The sequence below is a fragment of the Dermacentor silvarum genome, chromosome 8, assembly GCF_013339745.2.
Source record: "Dermacentor silvarum isolate Dsil-2018 chromosome 8, BIME_Dsil_1.4, whole genome shotgun sequence".
NCBI classification, from domain to species: Eukaryota; Metazoa; Arthropoda; class Arachnida; order Ixodida; family Ixodidae; genus Dermacentor; species Dermacentor silvarum.
This window is the reverse complement of record NC_051161.1, coordinates 15,547,846-15,555,778: the sequence shown is the minus strand read 5'-3', so window position 1 is coordinate 15,555,778 and position 7,933 is coordinate 15,547,846.

Here is a 7,933-nt window from a genome sequence, read left to right as displayed (position 1 = left end):
CAACCGAGTTGCCATGGTGAAGTGGTTAGAGAACCCGATTTGTGAGCGACAGGACCTGAGTACGAATCCTACTTGCGGGTGCGTTTCTTTTTTTTCATTTTTTTCAGTTCAGTTATTCTTTATCAGCGTATAAATGGCTAATTTCATTAATTCCATCTTCGAGGAGCATCGGAAAGAATACCCGTTATTCCCTTGAGGAGCATTGGAAAAGAGCAGCTGTTAGTCCTCGAAGGAGTAACCGCATGGGGAGTAACAGTTCATCCCCTCTCACTTGTCCCACAAAGGGAGGAATGGTTGTGGCAAATCAGTTCCTCCCCTAAAGGAGTAACCTCAATACCCCCTTTCCTCCTTTTCTTCTTAGAGTGTATGATTATGAGACGCGCCGTAGTCGGGGGTTACGGATTAATTTTGACCACCTAAGCTTCGCTAACGTGCACCAAATGCGCGGTATACACGAGCGTTTTATTGCGATATCAATTAAATGTACACTCCTAGTGAATTTTTTAAGTAGTCGTCGCCGTGAGGTTCCGTATATATTTAGGTGTATGTCTGCTATATGCCACGTCATGCTATCTGACATGCGGTGTATGCGGGTTATATTGGCACACCATTCTATCACTAAAGTTGCTCATACCAGGCCTTGACAAAATTATACCTCAGAATATTGAGAATGGCAGCTCACAAAGAAATGCTATGAAACAAAACAGCGACAGCGCATGCCTTTTATCTTCTCAGACATAAATATTAGGAGTGCGAAACAATAGCAGAGCTCAAACCTGAAAATGATGTAATTTTATTGGCGCGGCCGGCTGTGCACTACCACGACCGCTGGTTAAAAAAAAAAGTTTTTTTTTTGTTAATTTATTTAGCGGCTGTGGCACTACCTCCGGGATCGGCCCAGGAAAGAGGTTTGAGGCTTGAAACATACCCGATACGGAAAAGTGGTAGTGAAGTTGCTAAGAAATACTTTGGCTTTAATAAACATAAATGAAATTGTCCGATGGCAGTATTCAAACAGAGGACCCCTAGCACAACAGCTCGTTTATACTTAGCTTAGGTTTACTTCATTTCATACTGCCATTACAGCTACGAATCTTACACTTCATGTAATATACGAACATGTTGCTAGTCGTCTTCGCCCTTACGGCGAAACTGCAATATTTCTTTGCATTCCGCCACCATGAGAATGTGGTAGCCGCGGCCAGGATCGAACTAGCGACCGCGAGCTCAGCAGCGCAACGTCACAGACATATATTGGGCTACCGCGGCGGGCCTCGAATAGACAATTTGGGCCATTGGTTATGCGCAACTGGGCACACTGACACTTGGGATGTGCCATTCTTGGCCAATCCCCCAGAATAAGTGTGCAACTGTGACACAAAGGGTATAGAAGTACATATGGGTGGTGGCCTTCGAGATCGCAACAGCGCCTGATCTCGGAGGCCACAAGGGAACTTGCTTCCGAGTGCTGTCTCGCCAAGTAGACAGCAACTTGGATCGCTGGATGTGTGCACGAGTGACAATTTCGGCCACTGGGCGTGTGCGACTGGGTGACCATTCTTGGCCGGTTTCCCAAAATGGATGTAAGACTGTCACACAAAGGGCATAGAAACCTTAAATGTAGTTACATATGTGTCTTACTTTTGTGTTGCATACACTTCTCATCAAAATTCTTCCCTCGGCAATCATTATTTATCGCTGTCGTTGTCTTGACACAGAGAGCTCAGCTGTAGACGACAAAGCTGTGTTCGTGTTAGTCACTACTGCTGCTACTTGCACTCTGCACTCTCTTGAGCCTAACTTGCGACTTCGCCTACCACCTGGACTCTCCCGTCGTGAAACAACTTTACTGTGTCGCATGTGGTTGGGTGTCGCATTTACCAACGCCTATTCGTTCCTAATAGGGATGACCAACAGTGCGGCGTGCATTTTGTGCGGGTGCGACGAGACTCTCGAGCACCTTCTGTGTCACTGTCCATCTTTTGACACTCAACAACGTATTCTCCAAGCTAAGCTCAACCTGTTAGATAACAGAACGCTCTCGGAAGAAAAGATTCTAGGGCCATGCATGGCCTATGCATTTTTGCATGCAAAAGGCCACAAAAGCCCTTCTGCAGTTCGTGAAGAGCACTGGATTGTACGAACGCTTGTGACAGCGGAGATTCTTCTTTGACTGTCTCTGCGCATGAATGACTCCATTTTTTTTTATTTTCTCTCCTTATCTATTCTTCCCCTTTCCCCCTCCCCAAGTGTAGGGTAGCCAACCAGGCACGTCCTTGGTTAACATCCCTACATTTCCCATCTTCGTTTCTCTCTCTCTCTCGCTAACTCAGACAGACTGCGCGTCATTAAATTACAATATTGCGTTACATGTGTGTATTTTTTTTTTTTTTTGCAGTGGCAGTCACCCGGTTGGCCAACATGTCTCTTCATAACCTCGCCTTAGTGACCGTTCAATTAAATATCTCTGGTTATGCGCACCTCTTACACTATTACGATCGAACCGAAATTATTTCATGTGTTATAAATAACAAGACAGTCTAGCTAATTGCTTCTTAAAGACCTCGTCCTCCGAACACGTTGCGCTATAGTAATAGATCTTCGTCAGTGTGATCTCGCTTGTTCAACGCAGAATTCTCGAATAACTTTCAATGCATGGTGTCAGCCAACATAATTTGAACTAAGCGCGGAGATGAACAAACCATTGTCAATTTCCCGCTGAAAAGTGTGACAAAGTAGCATAAAGTTAGGTTACCGATTTCAGCATCTGTGTTCACAAAACAACTCTTGCGCTAGAATTGTTCGTACAGCAAATTCCTGCCACTCCGAATGATGAACAGTCGTCAGCAATATGAAAGGGTGCTCAAAAAGTTTTTCAGAAACACACACGCCCTTCATAAAGTGTTAAATGAAACTAAATATTCAACAGGAAAACTAACTGGTATGTATCAAGTTCCTATATTTGAACCAACGCAGCACAAGTTATCATCGTATAAATTATTTTCATCTTGTCGTCTCCATATGTTCTTTTTTTTTCCCGAGTAGTTTTTTGGGGACTTTAGGATAGGCGGCACCGAAGAGGCCCACCTCCCATTTTTCTTTATGTAATAATAAGTAATATGTGCAGTCCTCGCACTTAATGGCAAGATTTATTTGCAGTTTTATTTACTTTTAAATGCGCGTTGCGTGCTAAATTTCACAACTATTTGAACTTTGTCACACTTTGTACAATCTAGAAAATTTTGTAGCCGATGAACCAGTCAAGTGAAGAAAGCAAACAAACCGGTGGTCGTGCGAGCACAACAAAGGGTACGCAACAGCCCGTACACACGCGTTCGTTCACTCGTTCACTCGCTCACTCACTCACTCACTCACTCACTCACTCACTCACTCACTCACTCACTCACTCACTCACTCACTCACTCACTCACTCACTCACTCACTCACTCACTCACTCACTCACTCACTCACTCACTCACTCACTCACTCACTCGTCTATCAATACGCCCATTTATTCGCTTGCTCACTTTCCCGCACGCCCCCCATATGTACTTACCTTTGTAACCACCCGCCCAGTTTCCCACTCACTCACACTCACTCACACTCACTCACTCACTCGCTCGCTCGCTCGCTCACTGGCCGAACAATACACCCATTTGTTATCTTGCTCACTTTCCCGCACGCCCACCGTACGTAATTACCTTTGTAACCACGCGCCCAGTTTCCCACTCACTCACTCACTCACTCACTCACTCACTCACTCACTCACTCACTCACTCACTCACTCACTCACTCACTCACTCACTCACTCACTCACTCACTCACTCACTCACTCACTCACTCACTCACTCACTCACTCACTCGCCGAACAATACGCCCATTTAATAGTTTGCTCACTTTCCCCGCACGCCCACCGTACCTTTGTAACCACCCGCCCAGTTTCTCACTCACTCACTCACTCACTCACTCACTCACTCACTCACTCACTCACTCACTCACTCACTCACTCACTCACTCACTCACTCACTCACTCACTCACTCACTCACTCGCCGAACAATACACCCATTTGTTAGCTTGCTCACTTTCCCGCACGCCCACAGTACGTAATTACCTTTGTAACCACGCGCCCAGTTTCCCACTCACTCACTCACTCACTCACTCACTCACTCACTCACTCACTCACTCACTCACTCACTCACTCACTCACCTCACTCACTCACTCACTCACTCACTCACTCACTCGCCGAACAATACGCCCATTTAATAGTTTGCTCACTTTCCCCGCACGCCCACCGTACCTTTGTAACCACCCGCCCAGTTTCCCACTCACTCACTCACTCACTCACTCACTCACTCACTCACTCACTCACTCACTCACTCACTCACTCACTCACTCACTCGCCGAACAATACGCCCATTTAATAGTTTGCTCACTTTCCCCGCACGCCCACCGTACCTTTGTAACCACCCGCCCAGTTTCCCACTCACTCACTCACTCACTCACTCACTCACTCACTCACTCACTCACTCACTCACTCACTCACTCACTCACTCACTCACTCACTCACTCACTCACTCACTCACTCACTCACTCACTCACTCACTCACTCACTCACTCACTCACTCACTCGCCGAACAATACACCCATTTGTTAGCTTGCTCACTTTCCCGCACGCCCACAGTACGTAATTACCTTTGTAACCACCCGCCCAGTTTCCCACTCACTCACTCACTCACTCACTCACTCACTCACTCACTCACTCACTCACTCACTCACTCACTCACTCACTCACTCACTCACTCACTCACTCAATCACTCACTAGCAAAGAGTGAAGAGAAAGAGACAGTGGTTCGTAAGCCAGGCAGTTTATTAAATGCTTACCTTAATGATTGAAACGGGGGGCGGGGAAAGTTTGTGGGACATCACATCATGAATGGAAAAGATGTCTCTCTCGGTTTCCACACAACATAGAAGATAACAAGAAGGAACAACACTTGCGAGGCCCGCGTGAAAAACCGCAGGAACGCGGTGGTCGTATTGCATTCGTGAGGCGCGGCCGGTGGACACCGGCCGGACGAGACAGCGACGGGGACGTACAAAAAAATGGCTCCGGGCGCCGCGACCGTCGGCACCGACGGCGCTGGCGACGACGCGCTTTTTAAGCGGCAACCGCAAGGAATCGCATTCCGGATGTGTTTTGAGGCGTCGCGTCGCCTGGCGTCAGCGCGTCCACCGCGCGCACCGCGCGACAACCGCGGCCGTAGTACGTACCGTGCGGTTTCCTACGCAATCGTGTAACCACATGTGACGCGCTTCGGCCCACATTACAGAGAGAGGTCGCCGCGCGAGCGCTACGTGAACGCTGTAACACAACGCCAACAAACAACGCCCGAAATGCGTTTTCTTGCGGCTGATCACTTTATTGTATAGGCGCCCGAGCCAAATTTTTTTCTCTTGTCTTTTGCCTCTTCTTTTGAGCAGAGACACAGCTTCCGCCAACGAGCACGCAGGCGAGGCGAGACCAAAAATCTGATCACATTCCGAAGAGATTGCTTAGTTTATGTATAACACGGTTGTCCGGGGGCGTATGATCTCCTTTTAAAGAGGCACCACCTCCTACCAGTCGAGGCTCTCCCACGCACAGGGTCTTATTACGGGCATCCCGCCGCAATCAGGTGCATGTGGAAACTGCGGACTCGGCCGTGATTGACAAGAAAACTGAGTCGGACACACACTTACGTCGTCCAGGCGAGCCGCGTGATTCGTTAGATACATATGTACATTGCAGTTCGGTGAGAAAGCTTTATTTCCTTGCTCACATGCGAAAAAAAATTTGGGAAAAAGAGTAAGCAAGCGATAACAAAGCGATCCCGTCGGGCTATTCGATTTCAAAGCCGATGCAGGCGTAAGGTATGCACGTTTAATTAGTATTTTCAAGACTGCCTTCGTCGTAGTTCCAGTCTGCCAATATGCAAAGCAGCACGCGACGATTATAGTTTGCGCCAGTGTTGACGTAATTTTTTGTTACATACCCCGACGGTGAAGAGATAGAAGGTAGGAGCACCAGGTGGTGTTGCGGAAGCGGAATAGGCCTTATAGAAGCATAGGGATCGCGCGGGTCGCAGAATTTTGTTCAGCTGCACAGCGGCAAAGGTAGGGAAATTAGTATAGGCCTCAGTGAAAAGAACCTTAACTGGTCCTTGTTTCCTTAAAATTCTTCTCTAAATCTTTAAAAATGACCTCTGCGCTAATGTTTTGTTAGAATGTATTGTAATATTTTTTTACGAAACTCGGCGACAGTAGGAAACCCCTAAAAGAAAAAAAAAAAGAAAGAAAAAGAAGCAAGAGACGAGTAAAGCGCTTCTGCTTAACAAAACGAACATGGTGTTGAATGGTCTTACGCCTTTTGTTTACAGCTGCCCACGCTTATAGATTATGGCGTCAGAGTGGCGGGCCATTTATTTATTTACTTATTTATTTTTGCTGCATCTCGTGAGGGAGTGTTGAAGCGGTGGGCTTGCTGGACGCTAAAACAAATTAAAGCACCAACACCACAACGCTGTTTCCGGAGAAGCTGTGAGTCTCCTTCGCAGATGTTATACTGCCCATTTCGACAATATATATCTAAAAAAAAAAAACTTGTATGCGAGCGTAATTTCTGTACAAAGTGCGTGACATTCGTATTCACGAAGAGCAAGTTTAAGACTGCCTTCAAACCTATTGCGATTACTCGGCTCCCGTTAAGTCAATACCGTCTTAGGAATTTCCATTAAAGAGCACGTTCAAGCGGTGGTATGTTATTGCATATCGCAATCTTAAGTTGCAGCTATAATCTGAAAAAAAAAAAAAGCTGTTTCGCTACAAACTTTATCACAGGCGCATCTTGGAGGGCGCCGCGAAAACCTATACACGCAATCAAAATAAGAAAATTATTAGGGGACTTGGAAGCTTAATTACGCCTTTAGCGGATGTGTCGTGCCGCCTTCCCACTTTTTGTGTCTAAGGTCAACCTAACGTGCGATCGCAGCGGCCTATGGTCATTAACGGCGATTTGTATATCGCCGTTCGTGCTTCGAATAAAAATTATACACAAATCATTCTTAGAGGAGCTGCTCCTCCACCGATTCCTGGTGCGCAAAATACTCGACAGTGGGAATTCGGACCAGCACACTATATGGGTTCCCGCCCGAGATATGGGAAGCCAGTGCGGACCTAAAGATTAAACAGAGCTCATGGCCATGTGCCGGCTATCTTTAGGAAACCGCAAGACGACGATCTATGCGCCTAGATTGATCTGTGTTTGTAACACGTGGGCCCTTCGGGTAACTCGCCCCTTCTGTCGGCGCTGTGGGAGAACAAGGGTAGTACGTAGGGCGCTATGCGCCGCTCATTTGGGGGGAAACAAATTTGCCGTTGAGTTAGCTGGCGCCGATGCCATCCACATAGTTCGCGTCCTGCCATTCCGACCACGAAAGCCGTGCGTGTGCTGCGTTCCTTCTCAAAGTGAAAGCGATTTGGCTGTTGAAAACGCGCATCGCATGCTTGACTTCACGTTCGAACGAATTGTAACGTCTTGCATGCGTGTTCAACATTCTTCGGCGAAACCTTTCAGACCAGCAGCACCTCGGCTGTTGGTCGCGGGCACGGTAATCTTATTAAGACAGTCAAAGAGACAGAGAGAGACTAAAAAAATAAAGAATGACTTATTCGTAATTGTACATTACTATAGTTAAGCTAATCTGATGATCTCGAAATGTTGAATATCAGGCGAAACAAAGATTCCGAGGTGACCTGTGAATCCACTTTATGTAGAGTTACTAACACTGAACTTCGTGTTCTGCAGACGGCCTTAGAAAATATTAATATAACTACGCCGCGGCCATGCATACATCTTACAACCTCGCTCAACACTCGGTCCATTCAAAGAACT